Source organism: Saccopteryx leptura, chromosome 2 (assembly GCF_036850995.1).
Source record: "Saccopteryx leptura isolate mSacLep1 chromosome 2, mSacLep1_pri_phased_curated, whole genome shotgun sequence".
NCBI lineage: Eukaryota > Metazoa > Chordata > Mammalia > Chiroptera > Emballonuridae > Saccopteryx > Saccopteryx leptura.
In genome coordinates, this window is record NC_089504.1 from 59867496 (window position 1) to 59888638 (window position 21143).

The following is a 21143-nucleotide window of genomic DNA, read 5'->3' on the forward strand; positions in this document are numbered from 1 at the left end:
GCAAGGCATCACCCCCTAGTGGGCTTGCTGGGTGGATCCTGATTTGGGGCACATGTGGGGGTCTGTCTCTGCCTCCCCTCCTTTTACTAAATAAAAATTTTAAAAAAGAAATAACACAAATGTATTATTTTAGTGTTCTATACTTCAGAATGTCACCACCGGACTCTCTGGAAACAAATCGGGGGTGGGCAGGGATGGCTCTAGGAGAGAATCCCTCTCCTCGTGCTCCCAGCGTCTGGAGGCTGCCTGTATTCCATGGCTCCCGATTCCCTTCCTCGACCTGCAGAGCCACCAACGACCAGTTGAGTCCCTTTAATGCTTCAGGTTTCTCCTGCTACTGCTTCTTTCATCCATCCCTCTCTTTCTAACCATGGCCAGAAAAGGCTCCCTGCTTTTAAGGACTCGTAATTACATTGTACATATCTGGATAACCCAGGCAAATATGTTTATTTCAAAAGTCCTTAAGTTACATCTTCAAAGTCTTTTTTGACATGTAATGTAACATAGGTTTGGAAATTAGGACTTTTAACGTGTTGTGTGTGTGTGTGTGTGTGTGTGTGTGTGTGGTATGTCTGCCTGCCTCTGCCTGCCTGCCTGCCTGCATGTGTTATTCTGCCTACCACACAAGGTAAGGTATAAGTGATACATAGCAAAATTATTCTCTGACCTTCGTTAACAACCAGTATTCCTGTAGGCCATGCCTGTGGTTTCTACTACAACAAGCATTTTATTCAGGGCTCATCCGTTCTATCTGGCTGGCAACACACACCTTGTTGGACAGGTGCGAGATTAGCAAGAGCTGTGGGAAGACTGACAGCTTGCTGCTTCTTCCCCTCTTTTTCTTTTAATTGAGTTTATTGGGGTGATACTGGTTAACTAAATCATACAGGTCTCAAGTGTCCAGATCAACAAAACATCATCACACTGTATTGTGCGCTTGTCACCCAAAATAGTCTCTCTCTCTTTTAATTTGAGAGGAAAAGGAGATAGACTCCCCGCATGCGCTCTGACTGACTGAGACCTGTCTGGCGACCCCTGTCTGGCGCAGATGCTCATAACAGATATTTTTAGTGCCTGACATGGAGGCTCCACGGAGCCATCCTTAGCATCCAGGGCCAACACACTCAATCAAGCCATGGCTATGGGAGGAGAAGAGAGAGAAAGAGAGGGGCGAGGAGGAGAAGAAGGGGAGGAGAAGCAGATGGTCACTTCTCCTGTGTGCTGTGACCAGGAATCAAACCCTAGACTTACACATGCTGGGAATGCTCTACCACTGAGCAAACTGGCCAGGCCCCACCATAAAGTCTCTTTACGTCCTCATTTACCCACCCCACCCCGCCCTCTTCCACCTCCCCTAACCCCTCCTACCCTTTGAATATCCCCATACTGTTGTCTGTGTGTATGAGTTATATATGTGTGTGTATTTATTTTTGCTTAATCTTTTCAACTTTTTTCACCCAGCAGCCCAGCTACCCTCCCCTCTGACAGCTGTCAGTCTGTTCTGTCAGCTTCTGTTTCTATTTTGTTAAATTAGTTTGTTCATTAGATTGCACATTTAATGTGGAAGTGAGATCATATGGTATTTGTCTCTCTTTGTGTTATTTTATGTAGTATAATACTTCCTAGGTCCTCCCATGCTGTCGCAAAAGGTAAGAGTTCCTTCTTTTTTATGGCTGTATAGCAGGTGTCCCCAAACTGCGGCCCCCTGAGGCCATTTATCCGGCCCGCCGCACTTCCGGAAGGGGCACCTCTTTCATGGGTGGTCAGTGAGAGGAGCACTGTATGTGGCGGCCCTCCAACGGTCTGAGGGACAGTGAACTGGTCCCCTGTGTAAAAAGTTTGGGGACCCCTGCTATATAGTATTCCACTGTGTAAATGCACCACAGCTTTTTTTATCCATTCATCTGCTGATGGGCACTTGGGCTGTTTCCACATCTTGGCTCCACCTAGCCCCTTTTAGCGAAAACAAGCCATAGAAGCAAGGAAACCACTTGGGTTGTGACTTTCCTTCTTATTGTAAAATTAAGAAATACAGTAAAACTGAGATAACAACAAAAACCTTTTATAACGGAAGTGTTAGTGCTAGGATGTAGAACTGACCCACTTGCTGCGAGCCCGTTCTCCTTTGAACACAGAGCTGAGCGGCATTGTCCTTGAGCTTTCTCCGCGGGACTCGGGCTCTCCGTGCACTTGGTGCATTACTGAGTAGGTGCCTGTGGAGGATGGGAAGCCCCCACTCCACTCGCCACCTGGAACTTGATGCGATTCCACTCTGACAGGTGGTTAACCGGTAGGGCCTTTGCAAGTTAAATCTTGTCTCGGGAAATAATTTGCTGTGAGATCAAAGCATGGGTGGGTAAATTAATTTTTCAGCAAACTACAGGTCTGGGAGAATGTAAAAACATTGTATATAAAGTGCTGCTGATGTCCTTGATGAACGAGTAATTTGGGGGTGACTTTCTTTTTCTAAGATTATAATTCTGCATTTGATTGATTCATGTCTTAATATGTTGAAAAAGAACTCTGAAAACTTGTGTACTTAAAATAAGGTCCTGGCATAACCAGTGAATTCTATGTATTTATATTTCAGCACCTATCTCACTTAGAGCAGTGAGTCTCAAAGGGTTTTGTGGGGGAGAGGGTGATTTTGCACCCTGGGGGCATTTGGCAGTGTCCGAGACATTTTTGGTTGTCATGATTCAGGGGAAGGGTACTACCGGCATCTAATGGTGTGAGGCCAGGGTTGCTGCTAACCTTCCCCATGCCACGGTCGCCCAGTCCAGAATGGTAGTGGTGCTGAGGCTGGAAACCTTTAAAGGAGCTGTTTTCTATGTTTTACTTACTTAGATGTGTTTCACACTGCTCATAGATTTAATTTCACATTTTCTTTCTCATCACAGCAGCTTGCCTTTCTTTGGCTTAAACGTTTATTGATTGGGATGATTTCTTTTTCTTTCCTCTCCCACCCTTGTTAAGGTAGTCATCCTTTTTTTGGAGGGGGTCTCTGAGCACAGATCTTGGGGCAGCATGGACCAGCAGCATGTGGCAGAGTTAGTTTCCAATTTCTTATCTGTAAAATGGAGGTGATAAAGTGCCCAATATAGGATGATTGTATTTAAGAGAGATGGTATTGCAAAGTGTTTGGCATGAGATTAGTTCTAAGTAAAGGCCTTCTTTGCCCAGGCACCTGATTCAGGAGAGACCATATGTAAAGTTCTAGGGGCCCAGGACCTCCTTCCGTTTTTGGTAAGAAGTTGCATATAAAGGAGAGGCTGAAATCTCCAGCATTCAGGGAGTGTCCTCACCTCTCCAGGAAAGAGGAGAGAACTGAGCTTTTCAGTAATGGTTACTGAAAGTAAAGATCAACAAAACATCTGAAGTACTGAAGAGGCATGGCTTACTTCAGGCCAAAGCTTATTTTTAAAATGAAATTGACAGCTACTGGTTCAAGTTGAAACATTCCAGACTTAATTATAGATACCTGCAAAAGTTTCTTCAAACATGTGAGTTTCCACAGTGGGGTACTATTTGACAAGAGCTGTTTCTTGGCCAGTTACTTGTTTGAGAGTCAGCTTAGAATACAGGGTTAGCAGTCAGTTGGACAGAGAATTTGTCTCTGTCTGGATCAGAGAGAGCTTCAAGTTGTTCCATTTGTAAAATGGGCATCATAACACTCCCCTCAGAGCATGGCTATAGAAATAAAAATGAAGGTGCTGTCTCCGCCTCCGCAGCGAGAGGAACGCCGCGTGTCTGCGCACCTGCAGCAGGCGGTTGGGAGGGTCTGCCTCAGCTTCTGAGCAGGACGAACCAGCGGGACACCCCCAAAGCCAGTCGTCTGAAGGCCCACAGCTCCTTCCACTTCTAGGGGCTGATTCACCATGTGACGGAAGGCTCAGAGCCTGTGGCCACAGCAGTGGTGTGGTGGTCATCAGGAAGAGGAAATCTGGCCAGCGAAAGCCGGCCACCTCCTATGTGGGGACTCCGTCCACAAGAACACCAGGACCTCCCTGAGCAGCATCCAGCAGAGGCTGCACAAGGACAGATCCCACCCAGATCTGCGCAGGGCCAGTGCCGTCCTGTGCAGCCAGGAGCCCGTGATGGTGAAGATTCTGGGTGTTCCTGAGCACCCCCTTCCCCCAAGCAATAAAAGTTATCAGCCAACTGTCCAAAAAATAAACAAGTAAAAAAAATGAAAGCATAATTGTGAGACATAAGACACAAGTACTTCAGAAATGATTACCTGTAAAGGTTATTGTTTGAAGTTTTCCCAGTTTTTAAACATCACATACAAAAGTGTGGTGAGAGGTAACAAGTTAACTTTCTATCCAACCTATTAGTATTTTTATCCAGTTGTATCTGTTCAGAAAATTGATGTTGGAAAAACCTAGAACCCTGCTTGCACTCACCAAGGCTCGTCTCTTTGGGGAAGGCAAGTCAACTCAGATATGACTCCCTTCTCGTGCCACCGAGGAGTGACTTTTCCGCACCATGCTGTCAGTGCCACTGGAAAACTTAGCAGAAAACAGTTTACAGCAGGGGTCCCCAAACATTTTACACAGGGGCCAGTTCACTGTCCCTCAGACCGTTGGAGGGCCAGACTATAAAAAAAATATGAACAAATCCCTATGCACACTACACATATCTTATTTTAAACTAAAAAAACAAAACAGGAACAAATACAATATTTAAAATAAAGAACAAGTAAATTTATATTTTTCTGAAGCTAGAAACGGGGAGAGACAGACAGACTCCCACATGTGCCCGACGGGGATCCACCCAGCACACCCACCAGGGGGCGACGCTCTGCCCACCAGGGGGTGATGCTCTGCCCCTCCGGGGCGTTGCTCTGCCGCGACCAGAGCCACTCTAGCGCCTGGGGCAGAGGCCAAGGAGCCATCCCCAGCGCCCGGGACATCTTTGCTCCAGTGGAGCCTCAGCTGCGGGAGGGGAAGAGAGAGACAGAGAGGAGGGGGAGGGGTGGAGAAGCAGATGGGCGCTTCTCCTGTGTGCCCTGGCCAGGAATTGAACCCGGGACTTCTGCATGCCAGGCCGACGCTCTACCACTGAGCCAACCGGCCAGGGCAAGAACAAGTAAATTTAAATCAACAAACTGACCAGTATTTCAATGGGAACTATGCTCCTCTCACTGACCACTATCAATAAAAGAGGTGCCCTTTCCGGAAGTGCAGCAGGGGTGGATAAATGGCCTCAGGGGTCTGCAGTTTGGGGACCCCTGGTTTACAGGGCTTTCACTTGAAAAACATGATAAATCCAACTGATTTAAACAGCAGTTGATTGGTGCAATATTTGCCATTTCTCTTGTTAATGTCTGTGCCTATCAGTTTGCCTATCACCACCTTCAAAATCTGAGTCCAAACACTTCTCTAAAAGAAGCCTCCAGCTCTTACTTCATCCTGTTTCTCAGTTTTACATTTTCTAACTACTTGTTTTCTTTGGCTGCCTTGACTAATTTGTATTTGTAGACATACTATTTAGTAAGTATACCATTTCATATTAAGTTATTTCCTCACCTTGATATTTTTCTTGAAAACTAAATCCATGTCACTTCTGTGTTTTGACGTCCCAATGGTGCCTGATGCAGAGAGGCATCCTCTAGCCTTGGTACTTATCATTTGCTGTTGACGTTGAGTTATAACAAGTTTGAGTCAAGCAGTTAGAAGATCCAGCTAACACTGCATAGAGGATTAGGTAAGGTTGAAGCTGCTGGGTGGAGAGAAGGAGATGGAGCATGTTTAGCTGGGCAGTTGGGTAAATCAGTGGAGTAAGTGCTCTGAAGGGTAAGTACATGCTCTTATGGGTGGAGGATACTGAGAACATTAGTGCGAGGTTGGGATCAGAGAGGTTTACACGGAATCCTGTCGGGGAAGGTGGAGTTAGCCCGGTGAAGTGGCAGATTTTGGGAAGAGATTGGGATAGGGGTGAGAGCATCCTGTGCTTAGAAATTTCCGATGAAATTAGGCGACCCCTGTGTTTTGGTTATTTGACCCCCGCCGGGGTCGCTACCCAAAGGTTGAGAACCGCTGGCTTAGAACCAAAGACTGTTTAACGTGTGACTTCACATTGGAAGGTGAAATTGGGTCTGGGTGTATGTGGGGGTGAAGTAAGATAAAAAAGGACCTGGTCAATCATATTAATGAATTTTAGACTTTATCTCAGGTGGTAGGAAATTGTTGGAGAGCTTTAAGCTGGCCAGTTATATAATGGAAGTGCAGGTAGGAAAGTTCCTTCCGGCTTGGGGAGGATTGGGGATGTGAGGATGGCCTGATGTACCTGCAGTAATACCCAGATGAGGAGAATCGTGGCCTGGGCTTGAGCAGGGGCCACAGTACCGGAGAGAGGTGGGCGGCGTGGAGGTTTAAGAAAGGATCTCTGTGAGCTGACTGAGGGGCAGAGGGGCCTTCAGTGCAGCGCCCAGGTTTCTGGGAGGCTTAGCTGCTGCTCAGGGAGAGGAAGCCCAGGAGGTTTGTGGGGGAGGTTGATGAGCCCAGTTTTGGAGAGGTTTGAGCTCTTGGGTCTTGTGGGGTGTCAAAAGGGAAATGTGCATCTGAAGCTTAGAAAAGATAGAGCACATTGAGTTGGGTTCTGCGAGTCTCCCCCACCTTGATGGTCATTGCAGCTGTGAGGTGATAAGACCACCATTGGGGGTGGGGCATGCACGGGAAAAGAGGGCTGAGGGCCCAGCCCTGAAGAGCAGTCCGCAGAAGAGGCTGAGGGGGTCGGCCAGAGAGCTGAGAGGAAACCTGCAAGTATGGAGCCTTGAGCATTGAGTCAGAGCTGTGGCTTTGGCAACAGGGACAGTTCAGGGGCTTGGTGGCTGCTGAGCCCAGAGCAGAGGAGGGAAGGGTGGGGGTGGGAGGGGGTGGATGGGGTGGGAGGAAGGTGCTTCTGCGGGCCTGTGTGGGCCTTTGAGGGTGTTAGAAGAAGGCGTGCCACCTCTGAGTGGGCACAGTCTCTGAGTGTATTACTTGGTGAGTGGACCAAGGATGAGACTTCAGCTCCTATGTGTGACTTTAGCTGGTGCCCTTGTTTAATGTGCAAACTGTATCCCCCTTGCCTGGTGGCTAAGGGTAGATCAGTGGTTCTCAATCCAGGGCAGTCTTGCCACCCCTACTCCACCCTCCAGGAGGGACATTTGGTTAAGTCTGGAGACAGTTGAATGAACCAGAGAGGACGGGTGTTACTGTCATCTGGGCAGAGGCCAGGGATGCTGCTGAGTACGCTACAACGCACAGGACAGCCCACATCAAAGAATTGTCCAGCCCCAAATGTCAGCTGTGCAAGGGTTGAGTAACCTCGGTGTTGGTGAACCTTGAAAGATCTTGGTCTGTGAAGAAGAAGGTATAGGGGGGTGGTAGCTAAAGGTTGACCTGGGAACAGTGTTTTCAAATACTTCATTTTGCCTCCTCACCTCTCCACCTTATAATTCTTATTCATCAGGTTGTAGTTCTTCAGCTGATTATACCTCGGTAACCATTTTCACTTACCCCCTCCCCCCAGTAAATACTGTAATGCAAGGTAACCTTGTGTCCTGATTTCTGTTTCTGGGCTCTTTGTATGACATCTGCATCTTAATACCGTTGGTCAGGAAATTGTTTTGGCAACCAGGAGACAGATGGACGTAGCTTTGACTTATCTAAAGTAGCCCATAATTCGTGTCAAGTTGATACGGCTTTAACGCACGACCAGTCAGGCCCTTGACTGTCAGGTTTAGAAAAAAGACAGGAAGTTTTTCTTTAGACAAGTCTTCCTTGTCTTTAGAAGCAAGCTTCGCTTCTGGCTTTGGGCAGAAAAGAGTACAAAATGGTTCTCACCAGATAGGGTTGCAGCAGCTCTCCCAGCATTTTGGGAACAAATCAAGTCATTATCTCAACAATGTCAAAACTGTGTTCCCAGATCTGTTGTTTGAAACATTTGGGGCTGGCTGATGAGGGGGAGAAGAATTAATTAGCAGCTCCTTCTCCTGGTGTCCTTTTTCAGCCTTCTCAAATTGCAGCATGAGAGTCCCTCAGACATGCTGGCTGCTCATTTGGTAATCTGTGTTTTGCACGGTTCAGAAGGTTGCTGGCTAAATTTTGGGACTGCTCTAACATGAGACAGTGTGCTGGGTCCAATAAACAAGAAAGTTTACTGTAGCATGTTGTTAATGGGGAAGCACTTGAATTCACAGAACAGCCTTGGACAGTCATGGGTAAGTGCAAAGGGCAAAGTTGCCTCTTCTGTTTTCAGAAATATTTTGCCATGCAACAGTGGGTTAATTTAACACCCTTGGATGAAGGAAAACAAGCTTAATATTAAGTTTTAGCAAAGAGTGTGGTCAAGACAAATGAGAATGTGTGGGTTAAAAACGGAAAGTGTCTTAATTTTAAAATGGATGGATTAAAATGAGCTGCTGATTATATTGAAAGCGAGATATGACTTGATGGTGAGCATTCTTTCTGAATAAATTACTGTAAATAGTAATGTATTTTAGACCCTTTTCTATTAAGTCATTTCTCGTGTAGTTTAAAAGGACAGGGCTGATGACAAGAATTCTCTTCCTGCATGGTGAGAACCATTATGTTTATACAAATGGTACAAGTGTGTTTTTTGTGTATCTGTGTACATATAGCCTCACTACTCAATCTACAACCCCACAAAATAGTAAAACAAACTAGTTTTTTAAACTTCTGTGGTAGAGTAGCCCATTTTATGAAAGGAGAAATAGTGATAGGCAGGAAACAGGAAGTTTTGGGCTAAAGAATGTTGATATAAAAATCTTATTGCCAAGTATGGGAAAAATCTTTGATTAGATAGTTAAGAAAGAGCTTGAGATTATCTCACATTTTCAGATTCTTCCCTAATAAGGTCTGTGAGAAATCCTGTTTTTTTGTTTTTGTTTTTTGTTTGTTTTTTTTTTTTGCATTTTTCTGAAGCTGGAAACAGGGAGAGACAGTCAGACAGACTCCCGCATGCGCCCGACCGGGATCCACCCGGCACGCCCACCAGGGGCGACGCTCTGCCCACCAGGGGGCGATGCTCTGCCCATCCTGGGTGTCGCCATGTTGCGACCAGAGCCACTCTAGCGCCTGAGGCAGAGGCCACAGAGCCATCCCCAGCGCCCGGGCCATCTTTGCTCCAATGGAGCCTCGGCTGCGGGAGGGGAAGAGAGAGACAGAGAGGAAAGCGCGGCGGAGGGGTGGAGAAGCAAATGGGCGCTTCTCCTGTGTGCCCTGGCCGGGAATCGAACCCGGGTCCTCCGCACGCTAGGCCAACGCTCTACCGCTGAGCCAACCGGCCAGGGCGAAATCCTGTTTTTAAAGTGCTCCATACTATGAAATTTATAATCTTTCTTTATAACTACAATAGCATATGGTTGTCTGTAGCTAAGAAAAGTATTTCTCATTTGTCTTTTGGTTTGACCAAATCCTTTTATTATGTTTACTAAAATTTCCTTATGATAGTTCCTTGAGGAGAGAATATTTTTTAATGGATAAATAATTAAGGAAAGATAATTAAGATAATTCTTATACCTTCATAATATCAATAGCCCTTCTAAACCATATTGTAGACCCCTTGTGAAAGTGATTATTAAAGGTTTTTTTCATTTTGGGCAACTAGGAAAGACTCCAAACTCCTTCGTTAGGGTCATTTTAGTTACTGAGGATGGCTTTCGAAAGGTTTGTCAGTGATTTGTGGAGGGTTCTTGATTTTGTGATTGCTGCAGGTAACTTGGCAATTCCTATACTATTAAGTCCTTAGCAGTACATATAATGTTCCTGTTTGCTTTTTAGGACTATTTTAAAGATATTTGCCAAGAATCTTTAAAAAGATAATGCAGATAAATTCATATTTATTTGAACCATCAGATATTTACAAGATAGGTAAAAAAAAAAACCCAATGTGTATAGTATGGGGAATTTTTTCTTTTTTGAGAGAGAGAGAGACAGGGACAGACAGGAAGAGAGAGAGCTAAGAAGTATCAACTCATAGTTGTGGCACCCTAGTTGTTCATTGATTACTTTCTCTTAAGTGCCTTGACTGGGGGGCTCCAGCCAGTGACCTTTGGGCTCAAACCAGCGATCTTGGGGTCATGTCTATGATACCACACTCAAGCTGGTGATCTCAGGGTTTTGAACCTGGGTCCTTATCCTCCCAGGCTAACACTATATCCACTGTGCCATCGCCTGCTCATGTAGTTTATTTTATTTTTATTTTTTAGACACACACACACACACACACACACACACACACACACACACACACACACACACAGAGAGAGACAGGGACAGACAGGAAAGGATAGAGATGAGAAGCATCAATTCTTCGTTGTGGCACCTTAGTTGTTCATTAATTGCTTTCTCATGTGCCTTGACCGGGAGGGGGGGGGGGTTCTAGCTGAGCCAGTGACCCCTTGCTCAAGCCAGCGACCTTGGGCTCAAATCTGTGACCATGGGGTCATGTCTATGCTCCCGTGTTCAAGCCAGTGACCCTGCACTCAAGCTGGTGACCTCAGGTTTTCGAACCTGGGTCCTCCATCCCAGGCCAATGCTCCATCCACTGGGCCACCGCCTGGTCAGGCTGGGTTTCAGAACATTTTATAATGATCATGTTATATTTATGCAATAAAAATAAAATAGAGGGGACCAGGAAGTATAAATATATAGATGGCAGGAATTCTATAGTCTGGTTAAAGACTTTACACTGCATGGCATTATAGATGAGGTTGTATAAAATTAATATTTTTGTTTTAATTCCATCAATTCCAAAATTTTTTTTTCTTTTCTACTTATTTCATAGGAGAACAGAAAGAAAGATTCACGTATGTGAATTTCCTTCCTCTCTCTTATTTGATAGTTATTCCTGGGGGCCTCTTGTTCCAAAGCCTGTGGAAGGAGTGAAGAAACCCATCAAAGCTCTTTTGCAAGATCTGTCCCCTAACTTCCTATAATAGGTGCGACAGCAGGCTAGTTGCCTCCCTAACACCCCACTCAGCCCTATGGGAAAAGAGCACTTCACTTATTGAATAGAGATCCTGCCTCTTTCTCTGGTTGACTTAGTTTAGGGTGAGGTTCTTTATCAGTGAAGAGGACTGTCAAGGAGCTGTTCATGGCAGAATCAAACTAAGCTGATAAGAGGACAGCTCCGTGGTGTTTCAAGACACGCTTTGTTTCATGGTTAGCAGTTTTTGTTCCTTTTGATGGAAGACAAGGCAGTCCCTCGAAAGGACTGTTTTTCCTTCCTTTCCCTATTCCACATAGCTTGAGATGGGGAGCCACCTGGCTTCCACCAACTACTTGCTGCATTGTCAGGGCGTGAGAAAGGAGCCACCCCACTCGTCTGTCCTAGCCACCTGCCTCCTTTGTTTCCTTCTCCTCCTTGTTCTCTGGGTACAAGCAGCAGTGACTCTGTGATTCGATGACATAGGAACTCGGAAGCTGGTGACTAAATCCCCAAGCAGGTGGCTGCCTATTGTCTATCTGGAGGAAGTGAGCAGGGACTGCTTTTATCTTCCGCTAGCTGCTAGAGGTCAAAATGATCCTTAGCTGTGGTTGGGGATTGTGTGCACACACAGTCTGGGGTCAGAAAGTTCCCTAGGGAAAACATCCTTGGTGCATATTGGTCTTTTTTAACCACATAACTCGGGCCTTTTGGATCAAGGCCTTGCTTTCTGATGTGAGCATGTCTGGAATCTCAGCTGTTTTAGTAAAACTGGGTTGCATACAGATACTCACAATGACTTCCAGTTTGAAAAAAACACATTGTAGGTAGAGTAAATAAGTAAACATAATCTGTAGTAGATGCCCCTAGCGGTCATAAATTTTAGTATCTTTTTAGATATTGATAATTCTAAAGAGAAGTTCCAATCTTTAATTGTGTATTAAGATAGCCATTTTGGTGTTTATTACCCAAAAAACACCCATTATATTGGTGCTAGCCACCTGTTCATTCCACATCTATACATAAAGCTGATTACTTTAACAATATATTATATTTTTTCAGGCTGAGCAGCAAGAATAGGCAGGTCATCTTCTTAAAACAGCATTATCAGAAAGTAACCTGGATGCCTTTATCAAATTAGTTTTTCCTGTAAGTGGAAGGCAGTGGCTGTAAGCCTGGGAAGATATACAAGCTCTTTACTCTTTGGTCCTTGGGGCTGTGAGAGGTAGGGGCTTAATTGTAAGAAAAAGGCCCAGCAGTCAACCATTTCATTTCATCTGGTTTCTTTTTCCATGAACTGTTGGCATTTTGGTCTTTTTTTTTTTAACCCTTCTTCCCCTTTTTCCAGACTCCAGGATAAATTCCTGCTGTATATTTAGAGGTTTCTTGTTTAAATCCAGCCTCCCTCATTTTGCCATGTACTGAGCTGAGTGGGAAAGCTGAAAAGGAGATGGGAAACCAGGGAAGAAAGAAAAGCTGGCAATTGAAGGAAACGGGTGAGGAGCATGACATGAAGGGCAGTGGCCGTTCATGGTGAGTACCACATGTGTGGCTCAGTGTGACCCAGTTGTGATAAGACGACCATGAAGCTTCTCCTCCCCAGGACCTGCCTTCCCAAGTGATGATAAAGATGGACCCGTAAGGTGAGAATGAAGGCAGATTGGGGTGGGGGTGGGGAAATGGAAGAAGGAAAACTTATCCAGATTGACTACATGGGAGAAACAGTGATTGTCCATGATGGTATTTAACACCAGACTCAGTACGCTAGGTTATTTGGTTTTATAAGCACGGGTCCAAGAATTTTGAATCTGAAGTTAATTGTCTGTTTGAACTCAGCAGGTTCAAAGTGTTTTTTAGCTTTTACCAGATTCTGCTTTTGGAAACCAGAAAAATGTTGGAAGAATTTGTTTCCTCATCTGACTGTATTGCATGTCTGAAAACCTAACTGATCCAAAAGTACATATGTTTACCTGAAGGACAGATAGAATTGGCATGGTGAAGGGTGGGAGTAGACGCTCTGGATGGGAGAACAGTGGTGGAACAGCCTGTGCCAAGGCCCTGAGGTAGGAAGAAGGCGTACCCTGTTTTAGGAACAGATTAAGAATGGACAGGAGGACAAAAGTTGAAGTAGGAAGATAATTTGGGAAGCTCCAGGACTTGCCCCAGGTCTGTTAGCTGGTGAATGGCTACATCAGGACTCAGACTCAGGTCTGTAAGAAGATAAGGCATCCACCTCCTCAGTGTTTGTTAAACAATATTTGGTAATGATATTCACATTACCCCGGACCATATTTAAAATATTCTTTTGGGGGGGGCAGAGACAGAGAGAGGGACAGATAGGGACAGACAGACAGGAAGGGAGAGAGATGAGAAACATCAATTCTTCGTTGCGGTTCCTTAGTTATTCATTGATTGATTTTTCATATGTGCCTTGACCGGGGGGGCTACAGTAGACCAAGTGACCCCTTGCTCAAGCCAGCGACGTTGGGCTCAAGCTGGTGTGCCTTGCTCAAACCAGATGAGCCCGCGCTCAAGCTGGCGACCTCGGTGTCTTGAACCTGGGTCCTCCACATCCCAGTCCGACGCTCTATCCACTGCGCCACTGCCTAGTCAGGCTAAAATATTCTTAACTGACAGATTTCTTTGGACACGGCTTATTGATCTTTTAACTATAATATAAAATGTGTGTTAAATTCTCAGCTGTAAAAAGGAAGAGAAGTATTCATTTGAGTGAACCAGCAGAAACTTGAAATTTATCCTGCCTTTTTTCAACCTTGCCAAAATATAATTTCTTTAATTCATCCAATCACATTCTTGACTACTCTGCACAAGTCTGTACTATGCCTTGGCTTTTTCCGCCAGAACAGCTTAGGGAATCTTTAAATATTTTGAAATGTTTTCTCTTGATTAAGGTGTTTGCATACAGCAAGATATTGTGTACACTGCTTTTATTGTAGAATGAGGTGTTTTTTCAATTGTGGGATCATTTGTTAACAATGAATGCAGTTGTGATTTTGTCACCTTTATTAAAAAAAATCATTTGTCAGGTGCTTTTATATAGAATGGGATTTAGATGTTTATAGCCTTTACTTTCTAGGGACCTAACTATGTTCAGAAGTATTTAAAATTGAGTAGTTTTGTTAGTTAAAAACAAAATTGTTACTGAGAATTGAGGGCTGCTTTGTGCCAGGTAGTGTGCTATTTTAAAAAAAATTCTATTTCTTGATTACAGATGGCATACAATATTATATTAGTCTCCAGTCTATAAGATAGTTATTAGACAATTATATACCTTACAAAATGATCACTCCAGTTAGTCTAGTGCCCATCTGACACCATTCATAGTTATTAAAATACTACTGACTCTATTTCCTATGCTGTACTTGACATTACTGACTGTTTTTAATAACTGCCAATTTGTGCTTCTTAATCTTGCTCACCTTTTTCTCCTTTCCCTCAAACCCCCTCCTACCTGGTGATTCTCAGTTCTCTGTATTTACAAGTTTGTTTCTGTTTTGTTTATTTATTTTATTTTTTAGATTTCACACATAAGTGAAATTGTAGGGGGTTTATCTTTGACTTATTTCACATAGCATAATATTCTCTAGATCCATCCATGTTATCACAAAAGGTAAGATTTTCTATTTTTGTGGCCAAGTGGTACTCCATATATGTACCACTGCTATTTTATACACATCTGTTAATGAACACTTTGGTTGCTTTCGTATCTTGGCTGTTTTATAATAAGGCTGCAGTGAACATATGGGTGCATTTATCTTTTTGAATTAGCATTTTGGACTTCTTCAGCTAAATATCCAGAAGGGAAATTGCAGGGTCACACTATATGTTGGTTTTGTTTTTTTCTGTTTTGTTTTTTGACAGAGACAGAGAGAGGGACAGATAGGGACAGACAGACAGGAAGGGAAAGAGATAAGAAGCATCAATTCTTCATTCTGACTCCTTAGTCTCCTCAGTTGTTCACTGATTGCTTTCTCATATGTGCCTTGATCAGGGGGCTACAGCAGAACGAATGACCCCTCGCTCAATGCAGCAACCTTGGACTCATGCCAGCTACCACGGGTCATGTCTATGATCCCAGTCGCAAGCCTGCAACCCTGCGCTTAAGCTGGTGAGCCCCTGCTCAGGCCGAATGAGCCCACACTCAAGCTGGTGACCTCGGGGTTTCAAACCTGGGTCCTCCATGTCCCAGTCCGACGCTGTCTTCACTGTGTCACCACCTGGTCAGGCCACACCCTATGTTTTAAACATCTTTGTTTTCATGACTTCCCTATGCTGAAGGTTGCACTGGAGTCCCTCTTGTTTTCACTTTTATTGCCTTTGTATTTGGTGTCAGATCCAAAACATCACTGCCAAGACCAATGTCAAGGACCTTACAGCCTGCTTTCTTCTAGAAGTTGATTATACTGTAATTTTCACTTTACCTTTGGGAAAAATGAGGCTGCCAGCAGACACGTGAGTTATACAAGGTGTGAGTAGTGACAGAACTGAGGTTTGAACTCAGGTCATCTCAGGGTCCTTACCCTTCAGCCTCATCAGTTCTCCTTTAATGATTGAGATTCTTTCAGGCAACTGTTGATAGTTACCTAAAATGCTGAGAACTGGTATGACAGGAGATTGAATAAATTTGAGCGTTGTAGTAAAGTATTTCCTTATAAACCAGTGTAAGGATTTTGTTCTAGAGACCATGTATGAGAAAAATAGAAGCTAATTGCCAATTTGCACATTATTCACTCTTACCTGAACTTCTGGTAAATTCAAAATTTCCTTTTACTTGAATTTACTTTTATGGGAATATTGGAAGACCAATGAGCTATTCTTAATGGGTTAAATGTAAATTAAATCCAGATGTAATGGCAAACTTAATGAGTAATCAGTTTAAAATATCACTTATAGCTGTGGTTCTGAAACTAGAGTATCCATTCCAGGCCCCTGAGGGCTATATTGGAATAGATTGCTGGGCCTTTGCCCCAGACTTTCTAATTCAAAAGGTCTGAAAACTTACATTTCTGACAAGTTCCTAGGTGATGTCACTCGTCCAGGAACCACACTTGAGAATCACTAATTTGAGAACAGTAATAAGTGCTAATGGTATTAGATGGGCCAATAACTAGCCCTGAGAAAGTAATTTCCCAGTCTCAGACCGCTTCTAAAACCCAAAGAAGAATGGTGTCCTAATAATGTCGACCAGGGTGAAGGGTGGGACAGTGACTCCATGGAGCCATTCCCACGACAGTGGTACCTTGAGATACGAGTTTAATTTGTTCTGTAACCGAGCTCGTAAGTCTGTCAACTCGTATATCAAAGAAATTTCTCCCATTTAAAATAACTGAAATAGATTTAATCTGTTCCAGCCCTATGAAACATCCCCAAACCATCTTCAATTTTGTAAAAGATGTGTTTTTAATTAAGAAACATACATGTATACTTTACCAATGCACAACAAAATATATGAAATAAAAGAAAAAAAGTGTTATTTAGTACTGTATTCTTACCTTGGAGATACACGGGTGCTGCTAACGGAGGTGAATGGCGGAGGAGGAGGGAGGGAGGAAGGGATGCAGGCACTGTAGACACGTAAACTAAAACTGCACTTTCTTAACACTACATGTAAACTAAAACTGCATTTTCTTTAAACAAAACTAAAACTGCACTTCCTTTACTTAAAATGAAACCATAAAAACGTAATTGTAAAAAAAATGGACTTTCTTTTTTGTTTTGTTTATTGTTTTCAGGGACAGAGAAAGAGTCAGAGAGAGGGATAGACAGGGACAGACAGACAGGAACGGAGAGAGATGAGAAGCATCAATCAGTTTTTCATTGGGAGACCTTAGTTGTTCATTGATTGCTTTCTCATATGTGCCTTGACCACGGGCCTTCAGCAGACCGAGTAACCCCTTGCTTGAGCCAGCGACCTTGGGTCCAAGCTGGTGAGCTTTGCTCAAACCAGATGAGCCTGTGCTCAAGCTGGCGACCTCGGGGTCTTGAACCTGGGCCTTCCGCATCCCAGTCTGACGCTCTATCCACTGCACCACCGCCTAGTCAGGCAAAAAAAAAATGGACTTTCTTAACTTTAAACTTAACCTAAGCTTAACATTACGTATTTTTCATTTAATCATCACCTGTTTTTGCCTTTTTGGCTATGCTTTTGGCACTTTCACTTGCAGGACTTTTGAATAAAAACCTATCCAAAGAGGTTTGCTTTTGCCTGCCTTTTAAAATGTTACGAAAATGTGACAAACAAGTGTCATTAAAAAGTGCTGAAGCACAACCAGTTGAAACTTTTTCTGGGTGTTTCTTTTCAGTGAAACTTGAAAGCTTCCCCCACATTGCCAGCATGTCTTTAATTTCACTTGTAGAAATCACTTCCTCCGACTCTACCTCCTCCTCACTACTAATCTCTTGCAGAAGCTTCGTATGTTGCATCATCTGTAGCTCTTTGGACTCCTCAATTGAGAGTTCCTTCTCATGTTCCTCCACGAGCTCCTTTATGTCACCCTCATCTACCTCCAGACTCATTGACTTTCCAAGGGACACAATCTCCTCCAACGCTTCTACCTTGGTCTCGGTCTCTGGTTCGAATCCTTCGAAGTCCCTGTCTGCAACAACATCAGGCCATAACTTTTTCCATGCTGAGTTCAAGGTTCTTCTTGTAACCTCTTGCCATGTAAACATATCACGATGTTGTAGTGATCTTTCCAAAACTCGTGAAAGGTTAGATTTGTATTCTCAGTCACCTCAAAGCAGCGGCGGAACAAGTGCTTTGTGTAAAGCTTTTTAAAGTTGGGAATGACCTGCTGATCCATAGGTTGCAAGATTGAAGTCGTGTTGGGTGGGAGGTAGAGGACTTTCACGAATTTGAACTCATCGAGAATGTCATCTTCAAGACCAGGTGGGTGGGCTGGAGCATTTTCAAGGATTAGTAATGCTTTCACTGGGAGTTTATTTATTTATTTTTCTTTAATCAAATAATTTTATTTTAAGGATCTATACCAAGGGAATAATAAAAAATATAAGAATGTGTCTATAAAGATTTTTCTATAAATATACTCCTTATTGCTGATTCGGTAAGAGTATAGAGGTTTACCAAACTAAATATACAACTTTAGTGAACTGCTTAAATCAATTGTTCATCTATACATTGGGAGTTTATTTTCTTGAAGATGTTTTCTCACGGCAGGGCCAAAGATGAGATTTACCCATTCGATAAAAAACTGCCGCGTAACCCATGCCCTAGCACTGGCGTACCACATAACCTGCAGTTTTTCTTTAAGAATCTTGTAAGTCTTAAAAGCTCAAGGATTTTTGGAATGACACACTAGCAGTGGCTTTACTTTACAGTCACCGCTAACATTTGCACACAGTGCAAGGGTCAGGTGGTCCTTCATGGGTTTATGGCCTGGCAGCTTCTTCTCTGGGTGATGAAAGTCCTCCAGGGCATTTTTTTTCCAAAACAATCCTGTTTCATCACAGTTGAACACTTGTTGGGGGATGTAGCCTTCCTTTGCGATAAGCACAGGAAAACATGTGATGTACTCCTGAGCTACCTTAACGTCAGCACTCGCAGCCTCACCACGCCTCACCACCAAGTGGATGCCAGATCTCTTCTTGAAATTTTCAAACCAGCCGTGACTTGCCTTAAATGTATCTTCTGCTGCCCCTTTTGAGGTTGATGGTTCTTTCTTCTTCAAGTCTCCGTAAATAATACGTGCCTTTTCGCATATTACAGTCTCCGTCACTGTATCTCCTGCCAGCTCTTTCTCTTTCACCCACACCAGCAGTAATTTCTCCATTTCTTCATGGATATTTATCCTTAATTGGGACAGAATTTTAGTTCCTTTTGCTGGATTTGCACTTTTGATGGCATCCTTTTGTTTAAGGATGGTACAAATTGTAGCTGTATTGTGGTCGTACAGCCTTGCCAGTTCAATCACTCGTACACCACGCTCATGTTTTTCTATTATTTCTTGCTTTACTTCTATTGACATCATTCTCTTCTTCTTCTCACCACTGTCCTTTACACTCTCTTTCTTCAGCCCCATGATAGCACACAAAAAAAGTTAGTAAAAAATGCAAAAATGATGTAAGAATGAGTACAGCGCATGAGATTTGACTTGATTCTGTGGGTAACCCGTGAGAAAGAACAAGATGCCGGTGTTGTGCTGCTGATACTGGACCCGTGTGGCAATGCGCCGGTTAGCGGCAGCTTTCTGAATCATGACTCGTATCTTGGAATTTTGCTTGGATCTCGAACAAAAATACAGACAGAGTCGCAGTTCTTACCTTAAAAAATTCCTATGTTGGTCTGCTCGTATCTCAAGGTACCACTGTTTTAGGAAAGCAGTGGAGTCACCTGCCTCTGTCCCTTCCCAACCATGTACATGAGGGCACATGACTTAGATAAGCTAGATGTTAACCCTACAGTGATTAAACTCTTCTGCTTTGCTAGATGGATGACAGTTGCCTACACTGCTAAATTAAATCAGTCAAGTGAGTAAATATAAATCAGGATTCAGAAACCAAATAGTTAGAATATTAATTCTGCCTGCCTGTGGTAGCACAGTGGATTGAGCATTGACCTGGAATTCTGAGGTCGCCACTTTGAAACCCTGGGCTTGCCTGGTCAAGGCACAGATGACAAGCAACAAGCAAGTAGTGAACAACTCAAGTGAAGCAATTCTGAGTTGATACTTTTTGCTCTACACCCCTTCTCTCTGTAAAATCAATAAAATCTTTTAAAAAAAGATTAATTCTAATGAGTCTGAGATTGTCCTTCCTCTGGGATGCTTGTTGCCAAAAGCTTTGATGGTGGGCTTCTCCTGTTAGCTGCAATCATCTAAAAGTTTAAGATCCCTAGTTGGCTGGAAATTTAATCACGTAGGGTTATTTAGTAAGCCTTGAGAAATTCTTTCAGATTTGATGTGTTCAGACTTGTACAGGAAGATGAAATATTTAATTTAACAAGCTCTGTAGGTTCCCAGTACATAAATGGTTTTGAAATATGTTTTTGAAAATATGGTTAGGAAAAAAATTCCTTTGAAATGCTAACGTTACCCTTTAGTGGTAATACAGATGCTGAGAAACATTTCTATTTAAAAAAAAAACCCACAAAATTTTTAACCTTCATTATGTTGTAACATCATTAACTTGTTTGTAGATGAATATCACTCGCCATATTAAAATAATCATTAAATTTTCTCAGTGCTATACTTACAACAACTACTTTTAAATCATACTACTCTAATTAAAGTATCAGTGCAGGATTAATGGTTAAGTTGGAATTCTTATTCTTTCTCAAGAGTCTGTTTTAGTTTAGTTTGGGTAGGAAAAACAAAAATTATAACTGTACATTTTTAAAATCTTATTTTAAAGAGAAAGGGAAATTTTGGAGCCACTTATAATAATGAACCTCAAAAAATATTGAGATACTAGTATTTGTTAGGGAACTTTAAATTTTTTTCCTTATGTTTTCATGGATGAACATTAAATGCTTAGTGAAAAATTCCCCTATTTGTATGTATGTATATATCTCCTGCAGAGAGAAAAGTTCAGTGTGTGTTTAGTGATTCCCAGTGAAGCATCTGGTCACTCAGTGTTAGAGTCCTAGTGCTTCCAGTGGCTAGATGTGACACTAACAGTGCCATTTAATAATGAATTCTCAGTCCTGGCTGGTTGGCTCAGTGGTGCCTGGGTTTAATTCCCGGTCAGGGCATACAGGAGAAGCGACCATCTGCTTCTCCATCCCTCCCACTTCTCTTTCTCTTCCCTTCCCATCGCCATGGCTTGAATGGTTCAAGTGAATTGGCCTTGTATGCTGAGGATGTCTCCTTGGCCTCTGCCTCAGGCACTAAAAAAATGGCTCCATTGTTGAGCAGTGGAGCAACAGCCCCAGATGGGCAGAGCATCGCCCCCTAGTGGGTTTGCCAGGTGGATCCTGGTCGAGTGCATGCAGGAGTCTGTCTCTCTGCCTCCCTTCCTTTCACTAAAATAAAAACAAAAACAATGAATTCTCAGTTCCCACATCTGTAAAATAGGCATTAAAAATAAGTATTATCATGGGGTTGTCGAGTACCCGGCTTAGCCAATAATCTGAATGTTAGCAATCATTTGAATGTGGCCATATTTTCTTTTTGCAAGAAAAATAAGTAAGGATTCTGAATATGTTGAGTGATCTGGATTAGAATCCA

General features: G+C 43.2%; 1 protein-coding gene across 4 annotated transcripts in view; it reads left to right on the forward strand.

Moving 5' to 3' along the window:
* KANK1 (KN motif and ankyrin repeat domains 1) overlaps positions 1-21143 on the forward strand; it is a 249516-nt gene that overhangs the window by 44059 nt on the left and 184314 nt on the right. The window contains exon 1 of one of the 4 annotated variants that reach the window (XM_066368047.1): positions 12326-12471. The exons of the other annotated variants lie outside the window; for them this stretch is intronic. The gene's annotated coding sequence lies outside the window, so the exon portion shown is untranslated. Of the gene's footprint in view, positions 1-12325; positions 12472-21143 lie in introns of those variants that run through there. 4 annotated transcript variants of the gene reach the window in all.